The following is a 21,415-nucleotide window of genomic DNA, read 5'->3' on the forward strand; positions in this document are numbered from 1 at the left end:
TACCAACAACATTGCAGAACAGGCAGAAGTTTTCAATGAATTTTTCTGTTCTTCATTTGGAGAGAAAAAAAAACAGATGTACTCATCATATTGTGATAACACTCTTTCCATCCCACTAATAACTCTGGAGGATATTAAACAAAAGCTACTGAAGTTATTTTTAAATCAGGAGGTCCAAATAATTTGCATCCAAGAGTTCTGAAAGACGTGGCTGTGGAGGTCACTGTACCATTAATATTGATTTTCAATAGGTCTTGGAGCGCTGGGGAAGTTCCAGAAGACTGGAAGAAAGCTAATGTGCCAGTTTTTAAAGAACAAATGGGATGTTTCAGGTAATTATAGGTCTGTCAGCCTGATATCAATCATGGGCAAGATAATGGAGTGGCTGATTTGTGATTTAATAAAGAAATAAAGGAGAGTAATGTAATTAATGGAATCAACTTGGTTTTATGGAAAATAGATCCTGTCAAACTAATTTGATTTTTTTTATGAGACTACTACAAGTTTGATTGATAAAAGGCAGTGTTGATGTAATAAACTTGGGATGTCTCTAAGGCATTTGACTTAGTACTGCATGACAGTCTGATTAAAACACTAGAAAGATATAAAATTATCACAGCACACATTAAATGGATTAAAAATTGGCTAACTGTAAATAGTTAAAAGAAAAAGGAGTACTTGTGGCACTTTAGAGACTAACTTTAAAGAGCATAAACTTTCGTGAGCTACAGCTCACTTCTTCGGATGCAATCAGTGGAAAAATACAGTGTGGAGATTTATATACATAGAGAACATGAAACAATGGGCGTTACCATACACACTGTAAGGAGAGTGATCACTTAAGGTGAGCTATTACCAGCAGGAGGGGGAGGGAGGTGGGAAACCTTTTGTAGTGATAATCAAGGTGGGACATTTCCAGCAGTTGACAAGAATGTCTGAGGAACAGTGGGGGGGGGGGGAAATAGACATGGGGAAATAGTTTTACAAATAGTTTTGTGTAATGAGCCATCCACTCCCAGTCTCTATTCAAGTTAATTGTATCCAGTTTGCAAATTAATTCCAATTCAGCAGTCTCTCGTTGGAGTCTGTTTTTGAAGCTTTTTTGTTGAAGGGTAGCCACTCTCAGGTCTGTGATCGAGTGACCGGAGAGATTGAAGTGTTCTCCAACTGGTTTTTGAATGTTATAATTCTTGATGTCTGATTTGTGCCAATTCATTCTTTTACGTAGAGACTGTCCAGTTTGGCCAATGTACATGGCAGAGGGGCATTGCTGGCACATGATGGCATATATCACATTGGTAGATGCGCAGGTGAACGAGCCTCTGATAGTGTGGCTGATGTGATTAGGCCCTATGATTGTGTCCCCTGAATAGATATGTGGACACCGTTGGCAACGGGCTTTGTTGTAAGGATTGGTTCCTGGGTTAGTGGTTCTGTTGTGTGGTTGCTGGTGAATATTTGCTTCAGGTTGGGGGCTGTCTGTAAGCAAGGACTGGCCTGTCTCCCAAGATCTGTGAGAGTGATGGGTCGTCCTTCAGGATAGGTTGTAGATCCTTGATGATGCGTTGGAGAGGTTTTAGTTGGGGGCTGAAGGTGATGGCTAGTGGCGTTCTGTTATTTTCTTTGTTGGGCCTGTCCTGTAGTAGGTGACTTCTGGGTACTCTTCTGGCTCTGTCAATCTGTTTCTTCACTTCAGCAGGTGGGTATTGTAGTTGTAAGAACGCGTGATAGAGATCTTGTAGGTGTTTGTCTCTGTCTGAGGGGTTGGAGCAAATGCAGTTATATCGTAGAGCTTGGCTGTAGACAATGGATTGTGTGGTGTGGTCTGGATAAAAGCTGGAAGCATATAGGTAGGAATAGCGGTCAGTAGGTTTAAGATATTGGGTGGTGTTTATGTGACCATCGCTTATTAGCACCATTGTGTCCAGGAAGTGAATCTCTTGTGTGGACTGGTCCAGGCTGAGGTTGATGGTGGGATGGAAATTGTTGAAATCATGGTGAAATTCCTCAAGGGCTTCTTTTCCATGGGTCCAGATGATGAAGATATTATCAATGTAGTGCAAGTAGAGTAGGGGCATTAGGGGACGAGAGCTGAGGAAGCGTTGTTCTAGTCAGCCATAAAAATGTTGGCATACTGTGGGGCCATGAGGGTACCCATAGCAATGCCGCTGATTTGAAGGTATGCATTGTCCCCAAATATGAAATAGTTATGGGTGAGGACAAAGTCAAAGTTCAGCCACCAGGTGTGCCGTGACATTAATCGGGGATACTGTTCCTGACAGCTTGTAGTCCATCTTTGTGTGGAATGTTGGTGTAGAGGGCTTCTACATCCATAGTGGCCAGGATGGTGTTTTCAGGAAGATCACTGATGGATTGTAGTTTCCTCAGAAAGTCAGTGGTGTCTCAAAGATAGCTGGGAGTGCTGGTAGCGTAGGGCCTGAGGAGGGAGTCTACACAGCCAGACAATCCTGCTGTCAGGATGATAATGCCTGAGATGGGGTGTCCAGGATTTCCAGGTTTATGGATCTTGGGTAGCAGATAGAATACCCCAGGTTGGGGTTCCAGGGGTGTGTCTGTGGGGATTTGTTCTTGTGCTTTTTTCAGGGAGTTTCTTGAGCAAATGGTGTAGTTTCTTTCGGTAACCCTCAGTGGGATCAGAGGGTAATGGCTTGTAGAAAGTGGTGTTGGAGAGCTGCCTAGCAGCCTCTTGTTCGTATTCCGATCTATTCATGATGACGACAGCACCTCCTTTGTCAGCTTTTTTGATTATGATGTCAGTTGTTTCTGAGGCTGTGGATGGCATTGTGTTCTGCATGGGTGAGGTTATGGGGCAAGTGATGCTGCTTTTCCACAATTTCAGCCCGTGCACATTGGCGGAAGTACTCTATGTAGAAGTCCAGTCTGTTATTTCGACCTTCAGGAGAAGTCCACCCAGAATCCTTTTTTGTAGTCTTGGTAGGAAGGTCTCTGTGGGTTAGTATGTTGTTCAGAGGTGTATTGGAAATATTCCTTGAGTCTGAGACGTCAAAAATAGGATTCTAGGTCACCACAGAACTGTATCACGTTCGTGGGGGTGGAGGGGCAGAAGGAGAGGGTCCGAGATAGCCCAGCAGAAGAATCTGTCCTAAGAGTATAGTTGGATAGATTAACAATATGGCATATTAACAAACAATATGAGTTTTAATGTAAATGTCTAGATCTAGCCATAAATAATGTAGCCCATACTTACTGGATAGGGGAATTCTAATGGGAAGCAGTGACTCTGAAAGAGGTTTGGGGGTTGTTTTGGATAATCAGCTGAACATGAGCTCCCTGTGCAATATTGTGGCCAAAAGGGCTAATGCAATTCTGGGGTGCATAAACAGGAGCATCTCAAGTACGATTTGACACTGGTGCAACTGCAGTACTAAAATACTGTGTCCAGTTCTGGTGCCCACAGTTTAAGAAAGATGTTCAAAACTTGGAGAGGGTTCAGAGAAGAGCCACCAATATTATTAAAGGGTTAGAAAACATGCCTTAATAGTAGTAGACTCAAGGAGCTTCAGCTATTTAGATTAACAAAGAGAAGATTAAAGGGAGAGGACCACAGTTTAAGTACCTATCTGGGAAAAAATATTTAATAAAGGGCTCTTCAAACGAGCCAAGAAAGGTAGAACATGATCCAGTGGCTGGAAGTTGAAGCTGAACAAATTCAGACTGGAAATAAGGTATACATTTTTTTTTTTTTTAACAGTGACAGTAACTCACCATTGGAACAACTTCCCACAGGTTGTAGTGGAGACTCCATCACTGGCAATTTTAAAAATCAAGATTGGATGTTTTTCTAGGAATAATTTGGGGGAAATTGGCCTGTGTTATACAAGAGGTCAGACTAGATTATAAGGATCCCTTCTGGCCTTGGAATGTATGACATTTTCATTCAAATGGCAGAAGAATCCAAAGCAACTGCTCTCTTTTTACCTTCATAATCATAACTTTTCCAATGTCTGTTACAAGATTCCTCTGTTCTCATTACTTCAGTCCATTCAATAGCTTGTTTCTCAGACACTCTGCTTCCTTCCCCAGATGTGAAGATCAACTGTGCAGCTTGAAAGCTGGTACCTTCTACCAATAAAAGATATTACCTCACTTACTTTGTCTCTCATATATCCTGGGGCCCTCACTGCTGCAATGCTGCAAGAAGCTTTTACTTTTAGCAGTTTAACTCAGATAAATTCACACACTAGTATTTGATAGTCACTAACCACCCACTTACCATACTGATCACAGATCTACATATTTATTGAAGTTTATTAGATAGAATGAGAAAAGTTAGTGTATGTGTAGACTTAAAATGAAATGAATAGCCAGGTTTACAGACCTGCATTATCAACTGCTCTTCCTATCCTGTGTTCTCTTTACTTCCCATTTTAGTTTATTAGCATAAAGATTTCATTCACAGACAGGAATTAAGACTCAGGCTTTAGTACCAATGAATTTACTAAAAAGAAAAGGAGTACTTGTGGCACCTTAGGGACTAACAAATTTATTAGAGCATAAGCTTTCGTGAGCTACAGCTCACTTCATCGGATGCATTTGGTGGAAAAAACAGAGGACAGATTTATATACACACACACACAGAGAACATGAAACAATGGGTTTATCATACACACTGTAAGGAGAGTGATCACTTAAGATAAGCCATCACCAGCAGCAGGGGGGGAGGGGAAAGGAGGAAAACCTTTCATGGTGACAAGCAAGGTAGGCTAATTCCAGCAGTTAACAAGAATATCAGAGGAACAGTGGGGGGTGGGGTGGGAGGGAGAAATACCATGGGGAAATAGTTTTACTTTGTGTAATGACTCATCCATTCCCAGTCTCTATTCAAGCCTAAGTTAATTGTATCCAGTTTGCAAATTAATTCCAATTCAGCAGTCTCTCATTGGAGTCTGTTTTTGAAGCTTTTTTGTTGAAGGATAGCCACTCTTAGGTCTGTGATCGAGTGACCAGAGAGATTGAAGTGTTCTCCAACTGGTTTTTGAATGTTATAATTCTTGACGTCTGATTTGTGTCCATTCATTCTTTTACACACAAATTTGGACACAAATCAGACGTTCCTAATAAATTTGTTAGTCTCTAAGGTGCCACAAGTACTCCTTTTCTTTTTGCGAATACAGACTAACACGGCTGCTACTCTGAAACCAATGAATTTACTGTAACATTTGAAAATCTAAGTAAACAGTCCAATGACAAACTTAAAAAATGTGAACAAAAATCCCCCCACCCAATAAAATCTTTCAGGGTAGAGTTCAAAATTCATACAATTAAGAATGTTTTGAACCCATCCAGAACTAGCTACTTTATACAAGAATGCTAAGGCCAACATATCAGATTACTTGAAAACACAGATCAATGGGAAACAAAAAAGTTACAGATGAGATGATATGTGCAGGCATGTTCTGCTGCAGGGGGAATTTCAGGAGAAGTCCTGGATGGCCTGACCAGCTCTACTTCTAGAACACTAGGAATCCACAGGAGACACGTCCTTTAGAAACAGAAGAACTTCAAGGGTAGGGTGCAGATGGTACATCATCTCTGAAAGCCGTAGGATCTCCACTGGGAAGATCTTCATTCCACTTATTTTCACCATAGAAAGATGAAGTAGAGTAGCACTAAGAATTCTGATATGGACATAGGAATAGCCATATGCAAGCAGATCTATGGTCCATCTACTGTAGTCTGGTATGCTGTCTGACAGACTAAACTTGCTTCAGAGAGGTGAAAAAACCCTTCCATAATGCATTTCAGGCATCACTGATAAAAAAAGGAATACTTATCCACAGTTAACACACAAGATACTACAAAGTTTAGATTTCTTCTATATTAAATCTCAGGTGCCAGTATAGGATAAATATGGGCAAAGGCTGTCTTTTTAATGTCAGCCACTGTAATAACGCAGTGCATCACGAGGGAAAGTTTCTTCCTGATCTTAGCTGGTGATCACTATGTCCTGAGATCTGAGGACAAACAGCCCTTGTAAAGCCTATCTTTACTAGTGTAGTGACTATGCATAAGTGAAAAGAAAAGGAGTACTTGTGGCGCCTTAGAGACTAACAAATTTATTAGAGCATAAGCTTTCGTGAGCTACAGCTCACTTCATCGGATGCATTTGGTGGAAAAAAACTTTTTTTTTCCACCAAATGCATCCGATGAAGTGAGCTGTAGCTCACGAAAGCTTATGCTCTAATAAATTTGTTAGTCTCTAAGGTGCCACAAGTACTCCTTTTCTTTTTGCGAATACAGACTAACACGGCTGCTACTCTGAAACCTATGCATAAGTGATATTTTTGTAGTACCAAATACGGTATAGCACATTCTACAATGGACTATCAAACTTCCAATACTGGGGGCCTTTTAACCAGACAAATTCTACTGTCAATTTAACATCTGATATGATCCTGACTGGCAGAGACAGCAGCAGAGAGATTAACTCTATGTAGAGACAATGGAGCTACACCTGTTGAGGATCTGACCTGTATGCAACGGTGAATTAATGATTTTGCCACCCCAGGGCCTGAAATAATTGCCGCCAACCCCCCGCCAGCAGCTCCTGCTCCGCCTCCACCTCCTCCCTCGAGCACACCGCCGGGTCCTGCTTCTCCCCACTCCCTGCCAGTGCTTGTGCGCGATACAGCTTCGCGAAGGAGAGGGAAAGAGGGGGGAACGTGGCGCGCTCAGGATAGGAGGCGGGGATTTGGGGAAAGGGACCAATAGGGGCAGGGAGGGGGTGGGGAAGGGGTGTTGGGGCGGGGCTGGGGTTGAGGGCATGAACTGGCACCGGGGGAAGCAGCCTCTGGCTGCTATTATAAATTTGCCACCCCTGCAAATTTGCTGCCCTAGGCATTAATACACCGCTGCCTGTATGCTCTTAAGAGGTATTTTCTATCTCTAGTTTAGGGTTTATAGATCACAGTTTCACTAATGCTAAAAGTTAAACAGCTTAATTAGGCTACATATAGAAATAAGCTCCAGACATGCATGGTAGTCATAGAAGAAAGTATTTTATTACTCACTAAAACATACACCCTTATTCTAATAAAGGAGTTTTTTTCCTGCAGTGGTTCACTACCTGTAGATGTGTTTTTCCTTGGTCTACTAATTGGTTGCCTGAAAATTAACCATACAAGTCTTTGAAGCACTGTGGTCACTACTATGTTATTAAAAGCATCTGTGCAAATCAACCAGTCTCACTTCTTTTCATATGAAAGGAAAAAAGTTAAATGTTCTAACAAGCCCTTTGCATGACAGGCAACTGAACTGGCTATACTTCAAGCCCTCAAAAAAACAAACAAACAAACAAACAAAAAAAACGACACACAATTCTGTATCCCCAGCCCTGTGTCTGTTCCCTAGCCCTCCCCACTAACTAGTTCGGTATCTCACAGACCCCCATCTGTCCCAAAATCCAACCCTACATCCATTGTGTACACCCCATGCCTATCCTTGCTTCTCAGCACATCTCTGCTCTTCCTGAAGCTCTGGAAGTTCCTCCCACCTTCCAGGCCTGGAGAGAGAGTTCCAAGGAGGGGTTCTTCACCCCCACCTTTCAGATCTGGAGGGGTGGTGGATCCAAAGGGGGTCATTCAATCCCCCACGCTTCCCAGACTAAGCCTGCAGGGACAGAGAGGAGAGGTGGGAGGAGCAGAAAAGAGCCAATCCATTACTCAGAAGAGAGGCGGGGGCAGAGCAGAGCCACTCTGAGTAGATGAGCTCTTTCTGCTCCCTTCTCCCACCCACCCAAAAAATGTGGTATGGGCTCTCTGAAGGACTCTGGAACTAGACAGCAATACAGTTGAAGACTGTAACTTGTACTCTCAATTACCTCTTGCACCAGACTGACCACATTAAGGAACAGCCACTGTAAATTACAATATAACTAAATACATCACTATCACTTTCAATTTAATTTTTCATGGCATTGTAATGAACTGCTGACAAATATTAGGAGTATGTTAATAAATGGTTTGTGGTCCATATTTTTTCTACTTTTCAAAAGTTGTCCATGACTTCAAGGTTGACAACCTGCAATTTATTGATTACTTTGCAGGTGGTTTCCAAATGACCTATTTTTGTCAAATGTCACATTTTATATATTACTGTGCAGTATCACTAACCTTTGCTGTTAGCCTGCATAGACATCAAGAATACTGTGTGGTGAGTGTAACAGAAAGATATTAAAATCTAGAGTCATGACCTGTTTAAACAGCGTTGGCTTAAATAGCTATCCATATTTGGACCTTGTGAATTTATTGTACTGAGGGCCAGTACTCCCTTTTCTTTAAATATAAAGCTGGAAATAATTCTACTCTTTTTAATAGTGGATTCCCTTAGTAAAGAATTTAATTCCTCCAATATAAAATTCTACAGGAAGAACATACAAATAGCCATACTGGATTAGACCAATGGTTCATATAGCCAAGTATCCTGTCTGACAGAGGCCTGTGCCAGATGCTTCAGAGGGACTGAACAGATCAGTGCAATTTTGAGTGATCCATTCCCTATCGTCCAGTCCCAGCTTCTAGCAGTTGGAGGTTTATGGACACCCAAAGCATGGGTTGCATCCCTGTCCATTTTGGTTAATAGCCACTGATGGACCTGTCTTCAATTAACTTATCTAATTCATTCAGTTGTCGTTTTGGAAACATCCCCTGGCAACAAGTTCCACTGGTTGACTGCATGTTGTGTAAAGTAATACTTCCTTCTGTTTGTTTTAAAGGAATCTATGGAAAGGATAGTCAGTCACTCTAATACATTGTCAAGCTGATTCTTAACCATTTCACTCCTTTTGTAGACATTTAGATTTCTACAAAGAGGATGTACAGCTTTAAGTGCCTGCCCCAGGTGCAAGGCAGTGAAGAATTAGAACCTATATATTTTAAAAAAATAATTCTGTAGAATCTTGTTAGTTTCATCCCTATTAAGTTCTACAGGACTTGCCGCATAGAAGAAACAGCTAAAGTTATTTTGTTATTAGGTGCTGTAAAAGGTATTTTGGGAAATATCAAAAGTGATTACCTCCATATACTTTACCAGTGCCATCACTGATCTCTCTCCCAGAACTTCTCTCTGCATACTCAAACATTGTGTTTGCATAGTTGGTATAATACAGTCATTTGGTATTCAGCATTCAAAATAATTAGGTAATAATGAATCGAATCAAAAACATTACCCAGGCTAGAAAATTTCCTTCTATAGTACCTGTGCAGAAAAGTATTTTTTTATATTCTAAGTGGTATTTTTTCTGCTTATTGTTATAATTTAGTTAATCTTAAAAATCTATTGAACATTGTTTTCTAAGGGCAACATAATACAAATGCCACCTTTGACTTTTGCAGCACAGATTAGAGATCAAGATCACTGTAGTTTCCCCTCACACTTGTAAGAGAAATCCAGGACTGTATCACTCAGGCATGGAAAAAATTATATTTGCAAAAATATCAAGAGTTCTACACATGCATTGTCTCTATCATATTTATTCGGTTTTCCAGTTTGGGGGAGTTAGCCCACCTCATAACATCTGATCTCTGCATAATAAATTTAAAACCAAACTAAAATTAGAAAAGCAATTCTAGGAGCAGAGCTTTTTCCTAATGATCTGGGCATAGCGGATTTGTATAGAGTCGAAAGGTAGAAGACTATAATATAGTTATTGTACAAACAAAACCCAGAAATTATAAGGCAAGGCTCCTACACCCAGAGTCAAGCCTCTTTGCCTTCTGCAAAGCATGTACCACTTATGCTCTCCAAAATTATCACACTAGATCCAGGTAGCTAGTCTGCTCTGACTACTTGTGGACAAGTCCCCATTGGTATCGTTTTGGTGAGTGATAGAGAGGTAGCAGAAAAGCCTTGACAGGATTTACCACGTGGCACAAAGAGAACAGTTTACCTCTGCATGTTCTCATCTACCCTCAACCCAGAGAAGCTGCCAGAAGAATTAAAAAGCCTGTATTTGGATACAGGTTTTAGTTTCTTTCTAAAGCTTTGGTATCTTAAAACCAACACTGTAGGATGAAACCTGCATTGTGATGTGATGTGGTGCCATCAGCTATACAGAAATGTTTTGCCAAGTGCTAAGTGGCACCTCCATTTATTTTCTCTTGTCTCTAGTATTTCTTTTAAAGGCATAGGGGCCTGTTCCGCCTCTTAGTCTATGGCTGAGCTTTCCACTAACTTCAATAGGTCCCAGGTGATTTTGCCCACCTAATGTCCAGCATACTTAGATGAGCCACTTATCACCTCATCCAAAATATTACTCTGAAACAAAATGAACAAAGTTGTAGAGACGCTGAATCACCTCAGTAGTGCTGGTCAGAATAGAAAAGCCTGATCAATTAGAAGAGGCAGAGTGATCCAGTGGATAAGACTCACGAGATTTTGGATTTGCCTGCATGGACATTTAGTTTGTGGCAAGCTGGGGTGTGAATCTACCACACATTAGCCTGTTGCAGACTGATTGTCCATGTAGACCCTGCTGATATGCATTAACAATTCAGTAATGTGCTTTGATCTAGTCCCCTTTGAAAGTGGACTAGGGAGGATTAGATCAAAGTGCATTAACAAACAGCAAGGTCCACATGGACAGTTATCCACGATGCTTGTAAAATATTTTACAAAGCATTTTGAAGTCCTGTCATCTTGCCCAAGAGTGAAAAAAAAAAAAAAGGCAGCCCGCTATCTGACTGAGTCAGAAAACTCTTGACTTCCTAACCAGCCTATTCCTTTTACATCAGGGTGGAGAAGTTAGGTGGATTTGTTTCAGCAGCAAAGCCAATAATAGCACAGGTGACAACTCAGGCAGCTCACATCCCAATTACCTTAGATGAGAGCTGAGTCACCTGGCCTATTGCTTCTACCACTTCCTGAATCATGAAATGGCCTTTCATAGAAACAGTGTCTCTTTCTGAGGCAGCATGAGGCAGGGAAAAAAGCTTTATCTTCATTCTGATTTTCTGCTCCCTTCCTGGTTGATCCTGGTCCTCTTTGCTTTTTTCTTATTCTTTGCCATTGTTTTTCCCTTTACCCATTTCCCCCCTGTACACTCTCCACCTATCACACTTGGGCAAGAGCATCTAGTGCTAAAATCATTACTAGTGAGGGAAGTCAGATGCCAATGTCATTGGACATTAGGAGCACTGCTACTGGCAGCTGAGCTACAATGCTAGTAACACCTCATGTCTAACCCTGGTAATGTAGCTAAAAACTTTTGATGAGACAAGCAGGTTGTCCCATTAGTATCACTGCAGGAGGTTCACTCCAGATGCAGTCCTACTTCTGTGCTAGAAATCAACTGGGTCATCATGCCTGATAGGTACCACTTCTCCAACTGCTTCCTTCACCAGCATTAGTGCTAATAGCCAATTGCACCTCCAATGGGCATGCACACAGTCTGGAAAGTACCATGTAAGGACTAAATTAGCCTCAAAGCCTTCAGACAAACTGCTGCAGCCCCACTGACACATCAAGAGATTACACTGAGCTTGAGTCAGACCAGGACCCTGCAATACAAGAGCCAGTATGACATTCTGTCAGGACAAATACTGCATGTGGTTATCACAAAGACATTCCATCACAACTCAACATAATGGCACATTGTACGATCTGAAATGTATTTAATGGGACAGATATCAGTCCCCTCTTTAAAATTAATATCCCACCAATAAAATGAAGATACGATTGTGATGGGAGATTTTAATGCCAAAGTTGGAAGAGGGAGAGAGAGAGTGAAAAGTTCATAGTAAGGTATGGTATTGGAGAATGAAACGCACGAGGAGAATGACCAGCTATACCGGCAGAGAAGAGGAGAATGTTCACTGGTAACACCTGGTTCCGAAAGGCCAATAGAAAGTGGCCCTGGATCACACCAAACACGAAGACAAAAAATGAAATCGATTACTTTCTGATCGATAGATGACGCATTTTGCAGGATTTCAGTAGTGCCATCATTCAATATCGGTAGCAATCATCGCCTACTGAGAGCCAGACTCACGTTCACTGTGAAGGTGGAGAAAAAAAGGTGCTGTGTATGGTGAACAGAAGGCACCAACTGGTAGCTTTCGATGAGGCAATCCTGAAGGAAAACATTTCTAGGGAAGATTGGAGTCTCCTGGACGACTGCGATGACAATTATGAGAACTTCAGTAAGAGACTGAAATGGTGTGTGAAATCAGCTAAGCGTGAAAGACCAAGAAGACTCTCGGAGAATACAAAGACTTTATTGGAGAAGAGGAGGAAAATGAAAAGAAGTGGCAGCAAAGGCTTGAGTATTCCCTTCTCTGCAAGCTCATACGAATGAAGCTGAAGGAAGACTTCGAGAAATTTTGAACCAAAAAGGTCCTAAAGATTGCTGAAGATCATAAAATGTCTCAAAAAATACAAACAGGAACTGGTGTTGTACAGGTCATCATTATTGGCTTTGAAGAACAAGGATGGAGAATCAGTAACTGATCAAACAGAGTTGGAGGCAATCTGCAGGGATTTCTATACCCAGCTGTTTGCATCCCGTATAGACATCCTAATGCCATCATTTCAACAAACTGATGAACACATACTCCAGGTTCTCATCAGTGAAGTCAGTCATGCAGTCCATCAAATGAAAGAGGGGAAGGCTCCAGGCAAGGACAGTCTGACAGCAGAAGTGCTTAAGGCAAGAGGTCAGGAACTTTGGAAAGCTCTCACCCAAAGATTCAACCTTTACTTGGAAATCCAGAAGATACCGTCCAGTTGGAAAGAGTCCAACACCATCTTGCTGCATAAGAAACTTGATCGAGAAAATCTAAAGAACTATCGCCCGATCTGTGTGCTTTTGCACATCTATAAGTTGTTCACTAAAATAATAACAAATAGACGATCATGAAACCTGGATGAACAGCAACCTAGAGAGCAGGCTGGCTTTTGAAGGAATTACAGCATGATAGACCACTCTAGTAGTTGGTTTAGAGTGAAGATGTGTTCAAGGGAATACAAGTCCCCTTTGTGCATTGCCTTCGTGGACTACGAGAAGGCGTTCAACAGCATAGAGACTAACGCTGTTCTTGAAGCTCTTTCAAAACAAGGCATCGGTGCAAAATATATCACATTACTAAAGGAAGCAAACTCTGGCTGCAGCACAGACATATCACTGTTTGATACTCCCCTCCGAATCCCCATTAAGAAAGGTGTGAAACAAAGAGATACAGTTTCACCAAAATTATTCACAGCCTGTCTTGAATTGGTTTTTCGATAAGCAGACTTGAAAGGCGGGATTAATATCAATGGTGAGTGGCTAAACCATCTCAGGTTCGCAGATGATATAGTACTGATAGCTGAAAATACAGTCCAGTTTAAGAGAATGCTCAAAGAACTGAATGCAAAAAGTAGTCAAGTCAGATTAAAAATGAACCGTTCGAAAACAAAATACATGAGATCAGATGTTCTGCCAAGAACCCAAATAACTCTTGGAGGAGAGCAGATCCAAGAGGTTTATAAATACATTTATTTGGGCCAGGAAGTCAACACGTGCCACGAATCAGAAAGGTGAACTGTCATGCAGAAAAAAAGCTGGATGGTGCACATTTAATGATATAAAGGACATCCTCCAAGGAAAGATCAGCAAAACAATTCATGCAAATCTTTTTAACTCAACCGTGTTGTTGAAAGCAGGCTCAGCAAAATGCGGTAGACGGGACATGTGGTCCAAATCAGCAACAACAGATGGACCGCAGCTATATCCAAGTGGTATCTGCGAGAACAGAAATGGCCACGCGGTCGGCCTCCAAAGAGGTGGGATGATTTCCTAACAAGGAGATATGGACAAGCATGGCAAAGGATGGCCAGAGCGAGAGAAGATTGGAAGACGTATTGTGATCAGCTCAGTCTCAACTGATGAAGGACCGACAGTCTACACAAAACCAAGATACGTAGCATTGGCAGTCCTAACTTATGGATATCACAGTTGCCACTGACTCTAGCTGTTGAAATCAGGAGTGGTCTTAACATGTCCCCAAGCAACAAAGACATTTATAAGTTCCTTCATAGTCAGTTTAATATATACACACACGCATTTTTATAGCTTTGTAAGCTTATTGTTGAACTTCTGGGGGTCAATCTTTTTAACTATCCAACTATTGATGTTAGCTTATTGTTCTCGCAAAGTTTATAAAACAGAAGATGTGGCACACTTATGAGACAGTCAGAAGAGGTATCAGAGTAGCAGCCGTGTTAGTCTGTATTCGCAAAAAGAAAAGGAGTACTTGTGGCACCTTAGAGACTAACAAATTTATTTGAGCATCAGAAGAGGGCAGCCTTACACATCTTCCAGGTTACATAGTCAAAAGGTGCATCTTAATCAGACTCCAAGGGTATCTTCTGTAAAAGACACTGGCCCTGGCTCCAGGACCTAAAAAAGTACATACATTGCTTCCCATCAAAAATATTAAACTTGCATCACATCTCACACTTTCAGAGTAAGGAGTTAAAAGGAATATATTAAAATCTCTCTAGATAGTGTATTTGAGGTAGAGAAGTATGTTTCACCTTATCCAATACAGAATATAAGTACGTATGAGTTTATTACATTTGCACAAAGCAAACCGAGTCACTGAAAATGGCACGTTTTCCCAAATTCATAGACCCACCTGTAGAATCCCTTCAAATCTCTCATCCAATGTGTCCAACTTCACATAGAGATGGCAATTTAAAATGAAAACTTGGTGGAGGGAGGGAAGTTAATTTAACTTTTAACATTTCTTAGATCAGAGGTCTCAGGTGGGTAGTTCTATTAGATTTTTGTATGGATTCTTGTAAGATGGTATATGTAAAAAGCTTTATTGAGTTCACTGAATGAAGCTCAAGAATATACAGACAATATGAATTTGAACTTTAATCTTGTTCTTTTTTGGAAGACTATTTTCAAAATGTTTAAGTAAACTATATATAATCTCTTGCAGGAGACAAGACTGAATACAAACCTATGATCCAATAAATATGTTTTGCTGATCTCAGAACATGAGTGCATGGCAGCATCAGGACTCCTGCACTGAGCCATAACACTGCTAGACATCTCACAGTTGGATTTTTCAAATGCCAGTTCCATCAAGCAAGTTTATAAGCTTATTAAACCCAAAACACCGAAGACAAAAGTTTACAGTAAACATGGATGAGAAAGAAAGATTAGAGTGCCGATGACAAAGGAAGAGAAAGATTACAATGTGAAGGTATAATGTAGGTGGAGAAGAATTACCACAGACATGTTTTAATACAATAGGACAAGGTTTTTCCAGCAGATGCAGGATGGTTTAAGCATATTTTTAAACAATATTCCTGGTAGTTAATCTCTCAACTCTGCTAGGGCTTCAACAAGATTCTAATGCCACCAAACAATCTTTATGTGCTTATGTTCCACCCTTCCCCTCTGCTTAAAAGGAAATCAAGTGTATAGAAGAAAAGGAGTACTTGTGGCACCTTAGAGACTAACAAATTTATTTGAGCATAAGCTTTCGTGAGATACAGCTCACTTCATTGGATGCATTCGGTGGAAAATACAGAGGGGAGATTTATATACACACACACAGAGAGAACATGAAACAATGGGTTTTATCATACAAACTGTAAGGAGAGTGATAAAATGATAATGATAAAACCCATTGTTTCATGTTCTCTGTGTGTGTGTATATAAATCTCCCCACTGTATTTTCCACCAAATGCATCTGATGAAGTGGGCTGTAGCTCACAAAAGCTTATGCTCAAATAAATTTGTTAGTCTCTAAGGTGCCACAAGTACTCTTTCTTTCTTGCGAATACAGACTAACATGGCTACTACTCTGAAACAAGTGTATAGAGTACCAAATGTGTTTCATATGATTTGTTAAAGGGATATTCTTCTCTTGATTTAGGAGCATCTCTCCTACTAACATTAAGAAGGAGTTGCACTCATCCACTGAGAGAAGAATATTCGCTTCTGGGTTTGCTCTGTGCACATCAGTGGGAATATGCTGACAACTTCCTGTACTTAGCCCCCCTGCTAAAGGTAAAGTCAAGGCTAACAAGTTCAGAAGATAAACCTCTAGCTATTATAAAAAAAATCCCCATAATAAAACACACTACCCTTAAAAATGAGGAAGAAAGGCAGTGCTAAATTCTCAGCTACTCAGGTGAACAGACACACAAACAATATACCCCAGGCATTGGGCTAGTCTCAACTTCAGCTTTATAGATTTTGAGGCTGGAAGTGACCCATGTGGTTATCTAATCTGACTGCCAGTATAACACAGGTCATAGAACTGCCTTGAAAATGTGCATGTGTACACTTCATTGCCACACTGTAGGCAGTAACCATAATCCTATTAGATGAGAAGCAGAAAGCAAGGCTCTTCTCCATTTCAACAAGCATGCATGCTCATCAACAGAAAGCAAAGGGGAAGGTGTGATTGTTTCTAATCTCTAGTTTCTGTTATCCAGCCCCTTCTTTGTACTGAAGTTTCAAGGCCTGAATAAAAATGGGACCCAGTTCTGAACTACCTCTGCTTTCAATTGTGTAAAGCCAAATCCCAGTTGACGGCAAAAGCCACCTTGGATGTTTCCCCACTTCTAGGGGCACATACTTGTACCTTTATCAAAACAAACCACCACCCAGGTTTATTTGTGTGCAGTCCTCCTAAGGATTTTTCCATGTTGCAGCTGCTATTTTGAAAGAGCCGATAAGGTAATCACTACCAACTGAATGACTTAAAAATATAAAGTTGGGGAGAGAGGTTACATTTTAAACCCTTCATTTAAACAACCGAGTTACGTTTCTGCCTACAGTCACAGTCTTTCCTGTTCTACCAGACCGAATTGACTACAGTCTCCTCTCAATATGCCACACTCAGGGGACAAGGGGGAAAACAGTAAAAAAAGAAAAAAAGGAAAAAAAAGTAAAGCTGCTAATAATTTCATCACTAGTTGCCTGCGGTTACATTGCTTCCCTGCTCTTTGTATCAGCATTTAATCTGTGTTTGTGGTTGGTCCCTAAATTTCCCTGTCACCCATCAGATTAGCTTTCTCATTTGATTGTTTTAAATGGTGCAAAACACTGGTGTAGCAGGGATAGTGACATGACTGAACTCAATTGGGGATATAATTTCTTCCAAAGAGTGAGTCAAATTCATCTCCAGCAAAAGAAGTGTGACGGAACCCTCCATTCATTCCACCCTACACAGTGGCACCATTAGAGAAGGTGACCCATGGCTGCGAGGATCCTTCCAAGTGATCAGTGGGACTGTACACCTGTTGCAGAAACTCCATCAATCTCAGAGGTATTGTGCCTACTTATGCCATCATTCAAATTGGCCCACTTGGGTCAAGCAAGCTAGGCAACTCTCAGAACCTACAGTTGATTATTACTTAAAAATAACAAAGCAGCATGAGCATATGGTGTATACTATATGCACCTCCAGGTATTATGATACAGTGCGGTGCATGTTCTCCTTGAAAAGCACACATTACCTGATGTGGCTGTGAGCTGGACCATCTGCTATATGAAGGAGCACCTGAAGTCTTGCTGGCTGTTGACCTCTGTAAAATAAAAATGCCATGCATTCAGCCAGAGTTCAGTATAAATATCTATATATGAACTTAATTAATGTCAGCAACCCAGATTTCTACAAAGAAACAAAGGCAGCACTGTCAAGGGTTAGGGCAGTGGCCTGAGACAAAGGAGACCTGGGTTTTAGTTCCAGCTTTGTCATTGACCTGCTGTTTGACCTTGGACAAGTGCCTCCATGCTTCTGTTTCTCCTCACAGCCTTAGTCTTGGCTATTTAGATTGCAAACACTTGAGAACAATCTCTGTTCTCAGTGTAAATAAGTGTGTTTACACTGTCTAGCATAACTGGGTTCCAATCTTAGTTGGGGCTTCTAGACACTACTGCATCATAAAGAACAACAATGCAGAGTGGTCATCTTATTATGTAGCCTTATGCTTTATTTCCCGTTACCGCTCCATGTCTACTGACGCAAAAGTGCTAAACCATGTCTAATGTGACAAAGCTATAATATCTACCTACTAATCTAATTCCAGCCATACTCCTGCAGAACCATCAATATGTAATCTGCATACACTGTAAAAAGCATACCAAGTCCTGTTTTATTCTTTGAGCTGTAATCTTAAATGCAATACTTGTGACATACAATAGTTAAGTGAAAAAAGAAAAGGAGTACTTGTGGCACCTTAGAGACTAACAAATTTATTTGAGCATAAGCCTCCGTGAGCTACAGCTCACTTCATCGGATGCATTCAGTGGAAAATACAGTGGAGAGATTTCTGAATGTATCCAACGAAGTGAGCTGTAGCTCACGAAAGCTTATGCTCAAATAAATTTGTTAGTCTCTAAGGTGCCACAAGTACTCCTTTTCTTTTTGCGGATACAGACTAACATGGCTGCTACTGTGAAACCTGTCAATAGTTACGCGAGATGGTGTACTAATTGCCACTGAGTTTAAAATTATTTGAAAAAGTATTACCTAACCAGCAAGTTGAGTGATCTGACCCTTATCTGATAAAATCATTCACCCAGAGACACTGTTAGAGGTCTCAAGTTTTCTACCAATTGTGATTATGTAGCAGCAAAGCTGTTCTCTCTTTATACTGTATTACACCGATCTTAAATGTTTTAATTCACAGGATCTAGTGAAAGTGACTCAATCCAGACTAGAGATATGAGCTCAGGTTTGTTTGTTTCAACTACTATAGAGGGGTTAATTTAGTGCTTTTGAAACTCAGGAACTAATTGCTCTTGCAGGTATGGTATAATGTAGGGAAGTGTTTTATCAGTGCATCACAATCCTAATCTAGACTCACCTGCTATTCTAACTCTGGAAGTCTTTTCAGCAGAGTGTGATAATCATGTTGTTCTGTACAACATTGATCTCACCAATAAGAACTATATTTGCATACATCCTTCCTGCACTAATGTTGGTACATAGGGCAGAAACTACAATTAGACTTATTTCAGAGTAGCAGCCGTGTTAGTCTATATTCGCGAAAAGAAAAGGAGTACTTGTGGCACCTTAGAGACTAACAAATTTATTTGAGCATAAGCTTTCGTGAGCTATGAAGTGAGCTGTAGCTCACGAAAGCTTATGCTCAAAATAAATTTGTTAGTCTCTAAGGTGCCACAATTAGACTTATGTTATTTACTTGAGACCTACCTTGAATTAAGGTCTCCAGAAATGAAATATTAATACATCACATCACCAGCTAGGCTCGAACACAAGCTCAGATTTATGAAGGGAACATATATGGAAATTATAGATCTATGTGGAATTTGTAGTACAATACTCTCTTTGTAATTACAGAAATAAATGGTTTAATGCTTGTAACACTTGCGGACAGAATAAAGATGTTCTAGGATATAACCAATAGGTTTACATTTATCATTATATATTCTAAAGTGATTGACTTTTCAATGAGAAACAAAGTCAGTTGATTATGTTGCTGATTATTCCTTTTGATAAAAAAAAAAGTATTACAAGTTTAATAGCAATAATCTTACTCCGTGGGTTCTTAACTTCTAATAGATATCCTTAGATGGGCAGATATCCCAAACAAAGATTCAAATTTCTTTTTAAATATAAAGACTTCAAATAATAAAGCAAACATGCATTTTGCTTAAAAAACGCTTTTACAGAACTCAGAAGACAAGGAGAGAAGAGAGACCTAGTGAGTCTCTCAATAGTAAGTTGAAAAATGAGACAATTACATTTCTCCAGAAGCTTATTTTATAATGAAACAAGTTGCTAGAAGCACCTTATGCTTTTCTTAATTAAAAGTACCTAGAAAGGCAAAAATTTATCAAAATAACTGTGTTCCTGCTGTCCAAATTTCTCAGTCAATAGCCAAGAGAATTATGGTTTTCCCATTTCCTTCAGTAGTGAATTTCTTTCAGAACCAGTAACCACCCCCAACCCACGTGTTTCATAATTCTGTTAGTCAAAAATAAAAAAATCTGCCCAGCACAAATATTAAGAAGAATCTACAACAGCGGCCTACTCTCCCAGACCCTTGTAAAGGGGCCTTACTGTAAATGAGAAAGAGCCTTAGGTATAATCTGCAATGAGTGCAACATATCACTATTATTAACTCAGCATCTGTGTAACCCTTATCTGGTTTAATAAAACAAGTGTTGAGATGAAAGGGTCCATTTATGAGATATTGTGTAAGCCATCAGAATACAAAAGGATACTTAAAATAGAGTGGGTGAGAAGCTCTCAGACAGCATGAACAGAACCAAAGCGTTCTGCAGGAATATGTTGATTCCATCAAAATTGTCAACAGAAATCAGGCAGGTCCAACTCCCTGGGGATCAAGAAGGAAATTCCACAGCAGACAGTTTTGTAAGGCCTGACTGATGTTTACTTTCAAGTACCCACAGCGAACAGGTGCCACAGGAGACATTTGCAGGGCAGATTGCATTCCCCAGTAGTTGTCTCACTAATTAATGAATTGCAGCACTGAGTAGCTAGGCCCAAGATCAGAATCTTGATTTATACCTCTAACTCACCAGCACTTCGTGTATGCACCTATCACAAGGAAGAAGACTAGCAGAGGAGAACATGGGGGTACTTCCTGCTGCTTTGTTAGCAATTGTAGCAGCACTTAACCTGTCTGGCACTAGTCCCATCTGCTGCCTCAGTTTCTCCTTCTTCAGGGAAGAAAGCTTCACCTTGTGGGAATTTTCTTCAGCAACTCTCCCCTTCTGGGAAATTAACGAACACCAACATTCAAAGACTTCTCACCTTCAGCCTCAGGCTCAGGCTCAGTTAGTCCTTTGTCAGGGATTCCCCTTCCCTCCAGGTTCTTAGCTCTCTTCCCCTAAACCCCAACTTTCCTTCTATTCCCACCAGGCTGCCTGCCCAAGCCTAAGAGCTACGGGAAAAATGTCTAGGTTAATTCAGGCTGTCCTTATATTCCCCAGCTGGCCTGGTTTGTAATCACATGTTCTCCCTTCCCTCCCCTCGCCTTACTCACCTGTGGGAGTGAATGGGCTAAGCATGACAGCTGCAGCCAAATCCCTGTCCCTCTTAGAGGGCTAGTTCATCCTATGGCAGGAACTAAATTAGTGTTGAAACCTTCAGAAAAGCATGATGATTTGCAATGTAAACAGTAGCTCTGAAAGCAAAGAAAACTGCCAACTGCACATTTGTTTTCATTGTCTAATCTAGAAGTCATTGGCAAAATATATGCTAAGAAAATCAGGCATTATTTAGATATCCAGACAGTAGCTCGTTTGAAGGGGTAAAGGATGATGTAGGAGTACTGGTAGTTTCAGGTAGAAAATGTGTTTTAAACGTAGAGCCAGAGCAAAGCCTAGATGTGACAAGTGCCAATGAAACTTTAGGCCTGCTCCAAAGCGCTTCAA

General features: G+C 40.6%; 1 protein-coding gene across 1 annotated transcript in view; it reads right to left on the minus strand.

Annotated features, from left to right (window-relative positions):
* RBMS3 (RNA binding motif single stranded interacting protein 3) overlaps window positions 1–20,858 on the minus strand; it is a 782,080-nt gene extending 761,222 nt beyond the window's left edge. Inside the window, exons 1-2 of the mRNA XM_038392245.2 lie at window positions 20,793–20,858; window positions 17,503–17,571 (exon numbers count right to left, since the gene is read on the minus strand). The gene's annotated coding sequence lies outside the window, so the exon portion shown is untranslated. The remainder of the gene's footprint in view (window positions 1–17,502; window positions 17,572–20,792) is intronic.
* Window positions 20,859–21,415: the final 557 nt, after the last annotated feature.

Source organism: Dermochelys coriacea, chromosome 2 (assembly GCF_009764565.3).
Source record: "Dermochelys coriacea isolate rDerCor1 chromosome 2, rDerCor1.pri.v4, whole genome shotgun sequence".
NCBI lineage: Eukaryota > Metazoa > Chordata > Testudines > Dermochelyidae > Dermochelys > Dermochelys coriacea.